At 37.8% G+C, this 14,152-nt stretch overlaps 1 protein-coding gene and 1 long non-coding RNA gene across 2 annotated transcripts in view; both read right to left on the bottom strand.

Moving 5' to 3' along the window:
• The window catches only part of LOC145678640 (aminopeptidase N-like), a gene marked incomplete in the record, with an annotated part of 683,740 nt that overhangs the window by 458,322 nt on the left and 211,266 nt on the right, over nt 1-14,152 (bottom strand).
• Nucleotides 680-12,173, bottom strand: LOC145679849 (uncharacterized). Its single transcript, XR_014130579.1, has 3 exons — nt 12,028-12,173; nt 4,993-5,131; nt 680-855 (listed from the first exon to the last, which is right to left on the bottom strand). It is a non-coding gene; the product is annotated as an uncharacterized LOC145679849 (long non-coding RNA).

Genomic DNA, 14,152 nt, shown 5'->3' with positions numbered 1-14,152 from the left:
CGGTATCTCATTTCGTGTAGATTTTTGCATTTGTTTAACGCTAAAAATGTATTTTATCGCTAATTGAACCCAGTACCATATATATACCGACAGGACGTACCTTAGTCACAAGGTGACATGAGTGAAACACTAAACTATTCGATTGACACCTGCGGCCTTGTCAACACTAGAGAAAGTTACAAAGTGATTAAGTAAATACGGAACATAGTTCATACAAAGTATAGCGATGTATGAAGTCTCCGTTTCATACGACTTGGATAAAGGATACATCTGAAATAGCAACAAAGAAATATATAATGATTTCTCTGGATAATTTGGATTAGTCCAGAATTCGAACACACACACGCTGGTAAGTCCAACATTTTTTTTTTTTTTAACTTCGTTCTTCGGATTCCCAATAAAGTTGACTACTGAAAAGCTGAGTTATAGATTCTGTATTAAAACAACACCTTCGCTAGACATGTTCAGTATACACATTGTCTTACATACAGAACAATACATTAGTTATTAATGCATGTCTGAAATAATAGTGCTTCGTATAGAATTTTACTTCATCCAATCGCAATAGCACAAAGATAAAAAATATTGCTAGGGATAATGTTCTTATTACAGAGAAAAAGAATTAAAATGACAACATTAACAATCATTTTCTTTAAACAGAGATAATATTTTATTATAATTTATGGAAGAAAGAAATAATTTGTAGTACAGTATCTTTATTAGGGTTATATATTCGTACAAAATAATGTAAGTACAACTGAGTCTGTCTTCAGAAAGGGCGTACTTTTAGCCACAACCTACACTGCTTCTTTTGACTGTCTTTCAAGCAGAATCCTGGTTTGATGCACGAAATACCTGCAACAAAAATCAGAAAATATTTAAAATGTTATATTCAGTGTGCTTAATTTGGTTGTACTTAACAATACAAAGTATCTTAACATTTTTTAGATTAAATGGACAAAATCTGTTCGGTCAGGTATGGACTTTTGGGTTGCACGTAGAAAAACTATGAAGTGTTTATTGATGCTGAACAACAACTCAAAATGTATTACCATTCAAAAGTAAGTGGGTACCTCAATGGTGTTCGGGCTACCATGGGGTACCTAATGTCTGTATTTTTTAGATATATGAAAATATATGTCTCTAAAATGTAAGGAACTGACATCTGTTTACCGAAAACCTCAACTCGGTAAGCCTTATGGATATCGAGATATGGGAAAATAAAGAGCGACACTACAGAACTGTGGAGTTTGCGTACTAGATGGTGCAGTTTCGGAAACGTAATTACGAGGGCTTACAACAACCTCAAAAGTAGTTTCAATTAAATACACTACACACACGCCCTGATGGGGGTTTTCGGGTACCATGATATTCCCAGAACTCTCATTTCTAAATATTCTAAAATATGTCTTAATAACGTTTTAAAGAACGTTAGAGGTGTGTGTTTACCGAAACCGCAAGTCGGTACGCCTAACAGTTACCGAAATATGGTGAAATAAAAAGCGACACCATAGGTACGTGGAGCTTGCATATTAGACAGTACAATTTAGAAAATTAATTAAAATATGACTATCAAGATATTGTCAAATAAAGGGAGGATCCATATAGTTATGGGGTTTTCGTGTTAGGTGGTAAAATTTCCGAAACCGGTCATGTAAAGTTAATAAGCATCAGTAGCAATTTCATCTTAAAATAATTAGGTATTTCCATGGAGTTTAAGAACATCATGGGGTCTACCAAGATTAAATTTTAAAAGTTTTGTAAAATATATTTTGACATTTGTAAAGAGTATTAGAAATATGTATTTACCTAAAAGTTCCAGCTAGTACATCTAGCAGCTAGAGAGACACCATACAATAAAAGCGTATTAGATCTTGAAATTTCAGAAAACAATTATTGATCCTAACAAAAGTTAAATAAGATGGTACTTATATGGGTTAAGTGAGAACCTCAGACTCGTCAGTACAATTTCGATCGAAAGATTAATTCAGCTCTAAATTTTCTTTGGACAATTCCAAGCGTTCATCGGGCTCTGAAATAAAGTGAACATTTTTTGTCAATATCTAATATAGCAAGCGAGATATAAGGAATTATGTATTTTATGACGTCGTAAAAATAGAGACCCATATGGATTTGTACTTTTGAGTATTTGCTGTAAGAAGAAGAAATTTCAGAAAACAACCGTATATACCTTAATAGACAATTAAATGGGCGGGGGCACAGTGGCTTAGTGGTAGAGTGCTTACCTCTGGTGTATTGGGTTCTTGGTTCGATCCACGGCCAAGTCAGTTTGTAGTGGACATCGTATTCGTGGGTTTTCTCGGGGTACTCTCCTCCCACCTTTGCATTCCATCAATTCTGTCAACAACATTCACTTGCTTTAATCATAATCTCCCTGAGACTAAAATGCATAATCGTGGGTCGCTACACTGAAATATTTCCTTTTATTTAATTTTAAAATTAAATAGGGAGTTAAGTATGATCGTATTTTTATGGGTTAAGTGAATACTCCAATAGTTTCTGCAAAAAAAAAAAAAAAAGATTAGTTAAATACCCTACCACTAAGCTACTGTGTCCCCGCCCACTGAATTGTCTATTAAGGTATATACAGTAGTTTTCTGAATTTTTTTCTTATAGGAAAGACCCAAAAGTACAAATCCATAAAGATCTCTATTTTCACGTCATAAAATATATAATTCCTTATATCTTATTTACTATCTTAGATATTGACAGCGAATTTTCATTCTTTTGCACAGCTCGATGAACCCTTGGAATTGCCTGAAGAAAACCTAGGACTGAACTAATCTTTCGATCGAAATTGTACTGAGGTACTGATTTAACCCATAGAAGTACCATCTTATTTAATTTTGTTGCGACCAATAATTGTTTCCGAAATTTCAAGCTTTTATTTCACAGTGTTTCTCCAGATGTTAGATGTACTAGCTGGAAGTTTTGGGTAAATACATATTTCAAATACTGTTTACAAATGTCAGATTATATTTTCAAAAGCTTTTAAAATTTAATTTTGGTAGACTCCATGATGTTCTAACACCCCCTGAAGATATCTAATTACTTTAAGATGAAATTGCTACTGGTGTTTATTAACTTTCCATGACCGATTTCGGAAATTTTAGCATCTAACACGAAAACCCCTTAACTGTGTTGGTCCTCCCTTTATTTGACAACATCTTGATAGCCGTTAGTCATATTTTAATTCAATTTCCGAATTGTAGCGTCAAGTATGCAAGCCCCACATACCTATAGTTTATTCCCCCCCCTAAAAAAATCAGTTCTTTACATTTTAGAGACATGTATTTCCATATATCTAAAATGCAGAAATTAGGTACCGCATTGGAACCCCATTGGAGTACTCACTTACTTTTGCATAGCAAGGTAAAAACGCCAGTGGTTCTCACTTTAAGTTTGAAAACATACTATTTTGTCTCTTCTCTGAGCATCGTGAATCTGTCGGAGCTGTACCATAGTTGGAAAGACTCACTGATCCTTCCTATAGTGACCATGTAGTCAGAATTCAAAAAGGAGTAGCCCTTGAAGGAAAAACAATATTTTAAAATCCTTGCACCAGTAGTCGTCACCTTAAAATCAAAATGTTCCAGTAGTAGTCAGGATTTTCTACCAGTGTTCATCACTCAAATAACTTGACAATTTATTCAAAAACGCACTGTGTATCAGTTTAGGGTTGAGAATACAATATAAAGTAGTAAGCTTAATAACTTTGCATCACTTTTAGCACTCAAGAAAGAAAATAAAAACGTTTTTACATACTTTTTAAAGCAATTTCAGAAAGAAAAATGTTAACTGAATTCAAAAGTTAACTGTATATCACTTCCACGTTAAGAGTACAATATTAAATACTATGTTTAATAACTATACATCACTTTAAACTCTCGAGAATGAACATAAACAATTGTACATACATTTTAAAAACAATCTGAGAAACAAAATAAGTTAACTGAATTCAAAATTTAATTATACATCACCTTAAGCTTAAGAATACACTATAAAATGCTGAGATTAATAAAAAATGAAATCTTTAAGTTTAACGTCCCACGGTTATGCCGGTTAGGATAAGGAGACGGTGATAATGAGAAATGAGTGAAATGGTGGAATGAACAAAGTGGGAGGAAACGGGAGAACCCCGAGAAAACCCACGAGCAAGGTGTTTGTCCACCACAAAGTCCACACGGCGCAAGTTGGGATCGAACCAGGGACCCCAAGCACCGGAGGTGAACGCTCTACCACTGAGCCACCGCCCCCCCTGAGATTAATAACAATGCATTACTGAAGAATGAAAACAAAAATGTTTTAGCTACCTATATTGTATTTACATGTTATTTCTCATTAACATTTTTTTTTTTTTTTTGATAACTCATGATCAAGTCTAGGGATGCGCAAGAGAAAAGATTTGAGGTTGTCTCCTCTCGAAAAGGTGCCGCGAAAGTTGTCTCGTCTCGAAAACTGGATCCGTTTCTATTGGAAAAGCTCTATCTTGTCTCGAATTTCGTAACAAAAATTGTCTCGTCTTGTCTCGTGCGCATCCCTAATCAGGTCCATAGCCAAAAACTTCATTTCGGAGGGTGCTCGATAGGGCTTTGGGATATCCGAATTTAGATATAGATAATCGATGTCGACAAACTATCGAAACTTGTTCGAAATATCGAAAAATACAGCAATATCGAAATATAAACAATATCAAAAATCGAAAATATAGAAATATGAAAGAGATCAAAAATATGGATATATCGAACAAAAATGGATATATGATCTTCGAATACGATTTGGTGGAATAATGAGGGAGAAAAATAATCATTGATTAAATATTAAATTGAAAAGAAATAAGAGCCTGACGCTCAAATACTTATCTATCCGGCACCCATCTTGATCCCCATAAAATATCATGAAGTGCTTCATTGATTCTAAACCCAATAATAGTAATTTAACAATAAACACAATATATAATTTACTACGTACCTTGAAATGTAGAAATTAATGATTGTAATCCCCAGCTTTCCAATAGACGTTTGATTTCTCCAAATGAAGATTCGGATATCTTGTTTCTTCTCAAGCAATAATGGGTTACAATAATCAGTTGCAGTCCAAAGCCAAGTCACTAAGTTAAGCATAAAAATAAAAGAATTCATTAGTTAGATGCATACAAAATCCTACGCATGTAAATCCGAATCTACTTGTATTAAATTGTAAATTTAAACAAACTAAATTATACTACAGTTATAGTGACATCAAACATACATTAAATAAGGTATACAGGGTGTCTCAAAAGTCCCCTGACATAGGGTAACTCTGTTATTATCAGAGTTACAACAGAATGTAGGAGGGAAAAGCATATCCAATTATGATGTTTTCAATCTAAAGTGAAGGAATTTTTAAAATCGGATGACCCGTTTGCGCTGTACACTCTCTATGCGCCCAATGTGAAATGAAAATGCAACGTTGCCATTTACCTGGACCCACAACAGAAGTGAGTGAAGTTACTGTCTTTTACGCTAACATGTCGATGGCCAGCCCCCGTTTCAAACAGTAACTTCATTCACTTATGTCGTGGGTCCAGGTAAATGACAACGTTGCATTTTCATTTAAAATTGGGTGCATAAAGAGTATACAGCACATTCATCTTGTCCGATTTTTTAAAAAAGTGTTCACTTTAGATTGAAAACGTCATATTTCGAGATGTTTTTCCTCTTACATTTTGTCGTAACTCTGATAATAACAGAGTTACCCTATGTCAGGGAACGTTTGAGACATCCTGTATACATCATAAGAGGTTCCTTTCTTAATTCTACACGGATGTGGTTTCATTGAATGTGAGGTGGGTGATACACATTAGGCCTTTTGGGAGTACGTCACACGGACGACCGTAATTTTGTGTTCAAAATTTTTATGAACTGGTGGGATATGTGATACATATGGCCACGGGCTAGAATTTTCTCAGTATGTCAAATATGCAATCAGATTTCATGCAGCTTAATTTGGTGAAAAGCTATTGCCAATTGAACGTTACATTTACCTCTTTCTTGCAGATGTTGAACCATGCCGTTAGCACGTGAGGAATGGATCGAAATAATCAAACTGTGGGGCGGGAGGAGTATATGTGCAGTAGTTGCCGATTGCAGAGTCATCCACAATGTGACTCTGTGTCACATGTTTCAGTGTCACAGTAATTAACTAAATTTGAGAAGACGGGCACATTCGTGAACATACATCGTAGCGGTTCAAACTCGCGGGACCTTGTTCCTTCCCCATTTTGAACCGGTACATGAAAATGCCATTTACTCCATGTTTGCCTGCGCCGATTTTGAAAATTCCTTCACTAATCGATTTCTCCCGTTGAGTACTACAAGAACCAGTTAAAATCTCACGGGCCCTTTATTCTTCCCGATTTTGAACCGGTACATGAAAGTGCGATTTTTTTTCATGCTTGCCTGCGCCGATTTTGAAAATTCCTTCACTAGTCGATTTCTCTCGACGAGTACTACAAGAATCAGTTAAAATCTCGCGGTCCTTTTTTCTTCCCATTTTGAACCGGTACCTGAAAATGCGATTTTCTTCATGTTTGCCTGTGCCGATTTTGAAAATTCTTTCAGTAATCTATTTCTGTCTTCGAGTACTACAAGAATCAGTTAAAATCTCGCGGGCCCTTTTTTTCTTCCCCATTTTGAACCGGTACATGAAGTGGGATTTTTTTTTCATGCTTGCCTGCGCCGATTTTGAACATTCCTTCACTAATCGATTTCTCTCGTCGAGTACTACAAGAATCAGTTAAAATCTCGCGGTCCTTTTTTCTTCCCATTTTGAACCGGTACATGATAATGCAATTTTCTTCATGCTTGCCTGCGCCGATTTTGAAAATTCCTTCACTAGTGGATTTCTCTCGACGAGTACTACAAGAATCAGTTAAAATCTCGCGGGCCCTTTTTTCTTCCCATTTTGAACCGGTACCTGAAAATGCGATTTTCTTCATGTTTGCCTGTGCCGATTTTGAAAATTCTTTCAGTAATCTATTTCTGTCTTCGAGTACTACAAGAATCAGTTAAAATCTCGCGGGCCCTTTTTTCTTCCCCATTTTGAACCGGTACATGAAAGTGGGATTTTTTTTTCATGCTTGCCTGCGCCGATTTTGAACATTCCTTCACTAATCGATTTCTCTCGTCGAGTACTACAAGAATCAGTTAAAATCTCGCGGTCCTTTTTTCTTCTAATTTTGAACCGGTACCTGAAAATGCGATTTTCTTCATGTTTGCCTGTGCCGATTTTGAAATTCTTTCAGTAATATATTTCTGTCGTCGAGTACTACAAGAATCAGTTAAAATCTCGCGGGCCCTTTTTTCTTCCCAAAGCCAATATTTTTTGTATATTTTGAATGTATTCAAGTATGGAACAAAAGTATTATATAATTCCCTTAGTAGGCTTCTCAACTTAATATTTTTCAACTTAAATTTTATTTATTTTAATTATTTATTTTCTTGTGACTCAATATTTAATTGCAATCGTTCATTGGGGAGAAGGGTGGCCATTCTCAAATATATAAATATAGTATTCTTAAAATTTATGTGTTCTCGTACTATTAGTTTCTTCCACTAGACCTGGAAATTGCAAAATTAATACCTGGAAAACCTGCAAAATTCAGGGAAATTGAGTTCCATATTTATGTATGAACACTGCTATTTACAATTTTTTTTTTTCGAATAGGGAGAACTGTACGAAAGGGTGGTTTGAGAATAGTATAACAGTAGGTTTCTGGGAGTGTTGTTCGAAATGAAATCTTTAAGTTTTACGTCCCACTATTATGCTGGCTAGGCTCAAGATGACGGGGTGTTGTTCGGTGGGGGTCAATGTTGCCAATTTTGGGTAAAGTCGCTAAATAAGGGGAATTCGACCTCAACGATAGCGCAGGGTGACCATAAAATTTTCAGTTAAAAACGGGACAGGTTCTTGCACACTAGACTTTTAGATCTACCTTTGTTCTTATCAGTGCCTTGATATCAGAGTTCCCCCTCTCTCTCTCGTTACAGAGCGGGTACTTATGAAAAAGGAAAGACACGTTGAAGTTTGTTTAACACACAACCAACTGCTAAAACCTCTGCTGCCTTTCGAGCAGTACTGCGAACTATAGAGTATGTTTAATATAGGGATTTTCAGTTCAATTTTTGCCGCTTTGTTATTATTAATACTTTTAAAAGGAGTAAAGGTACTGGGTTTGTTATTTACTTCTTTCATTTACATAAAACGGGACGAATACTACTTTTTTCCATCTACTGACGGGACGGCCGCGACACGCCCCTAAAACGGGACTGTCCCGGTCAAAACGGGACGTATGGTCGCCCTACGATAACGACAAAAAAAAATTCCGATTGGAGACTTTTTTGGGTGATTTTTAAATAACGATTTACCTACTTACACATTTAGCGACTTTTTGCTGCAAACAAAATGTTCATCTGTAGAGAAGCATTATTAGTTCAAAACAGTTTTTACGTTCTTTTTTTCTGTTTGTTTGTTTTAATCAGCGCAAGTGATGAAGAGTTTGGAAATACAGCGTACTCACTACTCCACAATCCTGCATTGTTATGTTACCCTTGCCCTCTAACGAAGAATAACTACAAACTTGATGTCCTTTAGTTCGCAGAGTTTCCGTTGAGAGACACACGTAATACATCATTACCGATAGCAACAAGATTAGCTATAGATGCGTGAAAAAAGGCGAAGAAGGTGTTTGTTATATTTGTCCTCTGGGGTCTTTTAATTATTCTGCACTTTTTCTTTTACAAAAAATTGCTTAACGTAAGTACTGTAGTGTTAATTATTTCGGAACTATTTTGACCACAACATGAACAAAAGTACCCGAAACAACCTGAAATGATCCCTGAATTAAAGGATTGGTTGCGCCCTGTTTACAAAGATGTGAATAGAACCAGCGGCGCAAATCTGTCTTCAACATTGGGGGGGAGGGGGGTAAGACCGTTACCATACTTTTTTTGGCGATGTCCAAAATACTTATGAAGTTGAAAAACAATGTTGTGGAGGATCAGAGTTGTCTTTAGCGTTAGGAGGCTGCAGATTTGAGGCTTATTCTGGGGGACATCTCACGTTCCTTTGTAGCAATCGGACAAAAATCATCAAATTTCTCCCAAAAAACACATTTCAAATCGGATTATTTGGGAGAAGTCCCCCTCAGTTCCAAGATTGGAGGGGACATGTATCCGTCATCCCCCCCCCCCCCCCGGGATTTGCGCCAGTGAGTAGAACATATTGTTTAGTTTACATCTACATCTTTTACAATGCTTATAGACAATGAATTTCTCGATTATTTCTTATAGCGACTTTTCACCCAAAATTGGAGTCGTCACCTCTCGTTTCGCAAACTTATTGCCAACATTTTAGAAACTGGTTGCGGGGAGAGCTACAATGGATGATTCAAGTTATTTCGTCGCTTCCGCTGTGAACCTAAGTACAAGATTCCAAAAGTCACATTTTTTTGGTTCCAAACAATATGTCTGCTGGGTGAAAGCATAGACTGGAATGTGTTGCCTTTCCTACCTTATCTTTAATCCCATAGTAGCTCCTTTCCCAAAGTTAAAAAAATGCAATTCTTCCTTTCTTAATAGTACTTATGACCCAAAGTATTACGTAAGCATTGTATGTTACTTATGTAGCTCACAGAGCCGCAGCTATGGGCGAGCAAGCAAAGCACGTGTCCCGGGCGCGTGGTTGGAGGGGCGCCTAAAAGAGAGGTTATATATTAGTACTTTTCCTGGCGGTATTTAATACTTTTCATCAGAGTGCGAAATCATGAAATCAAAGTGAGAGGAAAAAATGAAATGAAATCTTTGAGTTTTACGTCCCACGGTTATGCCGGTTAGGCTAAAGGAGACGGTGATTATGAGAAATGAATGAAATGGTGGAATGAAGTAAGTGGGAGGAAATGGGAGAACCCCGAGAAAACCCACGCACACGGTGTTTGTCCACCACAAGGTTCACTTGGCGGGGCTAGGATCGAATCCGTGACCCCAAGCACCAGAGGTGAACGCTCTACCACTGAGCCACCGCGGCCCTAAAAGTGAGAGGAGACTGGAGGAGTGAAGAGAGAGAGAGAGACAGAGAGAGAGAGAGAGAGAGAGAGAGAGAGAGAGAGAGAAGAAAACGCTCGCACTTTTACACTTCAAAGTAAATTAAGTCATTTATTTTTTCTGTCCCCCTCCTCCCCCTCCCCTAAGTTCTGTCAAAGTAAATAGCTAAAAACACTCCCAGGCCAGAACCGTATCTACGTTGGAAATTTGATCGAGATCGGTCGGTCGGTGCAAGAGATTAAGAAAAAATGAAATGAAACCTTTGAGTTTTACGTCCCACAGTTATGCCGGTTAGGCTAAGGGAGACGCTGATGATGAGCAATGAATTAAATGGTGGAATGAAGTAAGTGGGAGGAAATGGGAGAACCCCGAGAAAACCCACGCACACGGTGTTTGTCCACCACAAGGTTCACTTGGCGGGGCTAGGATCGAATCCGTGACCCCAAGCACCAGAGGTGAACGCTCTACCACTGAGCCACCGCGGCCCTAAAAGTGAGAGGAGACTGGAGGAGTGAAGAGAGAGAGAGAGAGACAGAGAGAGAGAGACAGAGAAGAAAACGCTCGCACTTTTACACTTCAAAGTAAATTAAGTCATTTATTTTTTCTGTCCCCCTCCTCCCCCTCCCCTAAGTTCTGTCAAAGTAAATAGCTAAAAACACTCCCAGGCCAGAACCGTATCTACGTTGGAAATTTGATCGAGATCGGTCGGTCGGTGCAAGAGATTAAGAAAAAATGAAATGAAACCTTTGAGTTTTACGTTCCACAGTTATGCCGGTTAGGCTAAGGGAGACGCTGATGATGAGCAATGAATTAAATGGTGGAATGAAGTAAGTGGGAGGAAATGGGAGAACCCCGAGAAAACCCACGCACACGGTGTTTGTCCACCACAAGGTTCACTTGGCGGGGCTAGGATCGAATCCGTGACCCCAAGCACCAGAGGTGAACGCTCTACCACTGAGCCACCGCGGCCCCCGGCCGGGAATCGAACCCGGGTGTCCCACGCCAAAGGCGTGTTCATTAACCACTTAGCCACGAGGGAGCTCATCTGTGAGGCAGTGTAAACCCCCCAAAAAAGAAAGAAAATAAACGCACACTGGATGTTTGCGCAACTGAGGATCAAAACATTCTCAATGGAGTATGAGAAATAGTAAACGTCAATCAATGTGTGCTTTTGCTTATTCATTACTTCGTTAATACTTAATTCCTTCTAGAAATAGTGAAACAATACTACGAAGAAACACTAATTAAACTAATAACAATTACGTTGTATTTCTTACCATACCGTTTTTACCACCCATAGAATTTCAATCTAGCACTATACTGCATTAGTCACGCCGTAACGAAAGCTGAAATTCAAAGACCTGTATATCACCTGTATATCACGCGGCCTGCGTTGGTACTCCTCAACATAAATACGTCACAGCCCAAAGCCAGGAAACATCACAAACAGAAGACAGGGGCACAAGCAGTGCCTGACACTTCACGAACTCAAACCCACCAAGACTCAACTCAACATGACCTTCAATTACGTTCTAGAAACCAAACCAGTGCTAAGGCACAAACTCACCAACTTCCTATATGAAAACACAAGAAAAAAATCTAACGTTTTGGTTCCAAAGTGATGACATAACAATAATACTAAAAAGGTTTTAATTTTCAGTAACCCAAACATTAATTAACTAGGGAACATAACAAAGCAAAAATAAATAAATAAAAATAAATTAAATTAAAAAATAAAAACCTGACAAGTAAGCTCTCCCTGACTACTTTTTTTTTTAAATTTCAGTGAGGCTGTAAAATATGTCAATATCTTCGTTATATATATATATATATATATATATATATATATATATATATATATATATATATATATATTCATTGTAAACAAGTTCTTTAAACAAAAGAAAGCTCTGAGAGCGCTTACCTCTGACGCGGTAGGTCCCTGGTTCGATTCCTGCTCCCAACAAATAGGCTTTTGGTGAACACTGTAGTTGTGGTTATTCTTAAGACTTTCCAGTTTCCTTACATTTTCTTGATTCCACCATTATCATGTATCTCATCGTCACCTTCTCTCTTACATTGATGTACAATCATGGGGCGTTAAACTAAAAGAAAAAAAATCTTGCAAATATCCTAGTAAAAATGAGTTTTCTAAACTACACTAGTGGCCCCGCGTAGCGTATTCGCTAACGCTCTCGCCTTCGGTGCGAACGGTCCCGGGTTCGATCCCGGTGGGGGAACTCGGTCGAAAAAGTATCAAAAGATTTTAAGTCCAGCCATCCTGAATGAGGTTTCCTTGGCTTTTCCTCATTCACAGCAGGCAAATGCCGGAGTGGTACCTAACATATAGGTCCCAGGCCGTTTTCTTCCTTCCCAAATCCAAAAATGAAAATGAAATCTTTGAGTTTTACGTCCCACGGTTATGCCGGTTAGGCTAAAGGAGACGGTGATGATGAGTAATGTATGAAATGGTGGAATGAAGAAAGTGGGAGGAAACGGGAGAACCCCGAGAAAACCCACGCACACGGTGTTTGTCCACCACAAAGTTCACTTGGCGGGAGCTGGGATCGAACCCGGGACCCCAAGCACCAGAGGTGAACGCTCTACCACTGAGCCACCGCGGCCCCATTTTTCCCCAATCCATTCTTCCCTTCCTTTCCCTGGATAGTGTGATCACCGAGGGAAGTCATCCCTCATATGCGACGGGCTAACAAGGCCATTGATGCCGAAAGCCCAGAAATCTAAATCTTCACTACACAAGGGAATTTTCGCGCTGAAAACGGTTTATTAGCAATTATGTTAAGCAGCCCTGTAGTAAAACTGCTCCAAGTAATAAATCGTCACATATAAAACGGAATGAATAAACACATAACATTCATTTTGCTACCTTGAAATGTAAAATGTTTCAAAACATTAATATTCAAAGATTTCTCAAAATTCAGATTCACCCATTCCATTGTCCTCAATCATTAACGAGTTTTACAATAGTAAGAATTGTATTCATAAACTACATTACTTACTTAGTACTATATTAAAGCAAGTTACACTAAAAGAATATATAATTAATGGAGTATTTAACTAAAGTAATAGTTAACTAGTGTACTTACCCAAGCATCTGTTTCCTTCCTCTCTTCTTTTCCGTTTGTAAACAACCTCGTTTCGCAAGCAAAAGACGGTAGTTCAATGACGTCAGCCATGGCGAAAGAAAGAGGTGTCTATAGGCGGCCTGGATCTCACACACAGATGGACGTATTTAACATATAGCTGAAGTATTTAACATACGTATACGTATGTAAAATACGGAAGATTGTTAGATGTCAGACATCCTGCAGCGACATGATGTAATATCTAAGCGGGTAAAAGGCAGTACCTATGTAGTATATGGATAAAGTACGCTCCGTACAGATTTCCTTAGTAAACATAACGAATCCTTGTATTTGTACAATATACCGCTGTCCGGATAATGGATTTTTCTCAGTGCAGATCTTCCTCTGGTTAATATGGGCCGATCTAAAACATAGAGAGAAATGACTTTTTGATTAACGAAAGTCTTATAGAATAACTTTCTGTCCCATCCTTCGTTCATCTGCCTCTCCACAGCCATTAGAACAAAAGCAGTAAGAGATAGATAGAAATGACTTTTTGATTATGGGAAGTTTTATACAATATCTCTCTGTCCCATCCATCTGCCTCTCCACAATCACCAGAACGAAAACAGTAAGAGAGCGAGAAATCACACTTTGATTATGGAAAGTCTTATAGAATAACTCTGTTCCATCCTTCGCTCATGTGCCTCTCCACAGTCATCAGAACGAAAATGGTAAGAAATAGCAAGAAATGACATTTTGTTTACGAGAAGTCTTATAGAATAACTATCTGTTCCATCCTTCGTCCATCTGCGTCTCCACAATCACCAGAACAAAAACGGTAAGAGAAAGCGTTATGGAAAGTCTTATATTATGGATTATGGAAAATCTTATAGAATAACTCTATCTCATTCTTCTTCCATCTTTCTCTCCACAATCACCAGAACAAAGACAGTAAAAGAG

Source organism: Thermobia domestica, chromosome 2 (assembly GCF_964235325.1).
Source record: "Thermobia domestica chromosome 2, izTheDome1.hap1.1, whole genome shotgun sequence".
NCBI classification, from domain to species: Eukaryota; Metazoa; Arthropoda; class Insecta; order Zygentoma; family Lepismatidae; genus Thermobia; species Thermobia domestica.
Note: the sequence above shows the minus strand (reverse complement) of the source record. Positions and strands in the feature narration are given on the sequence as shown.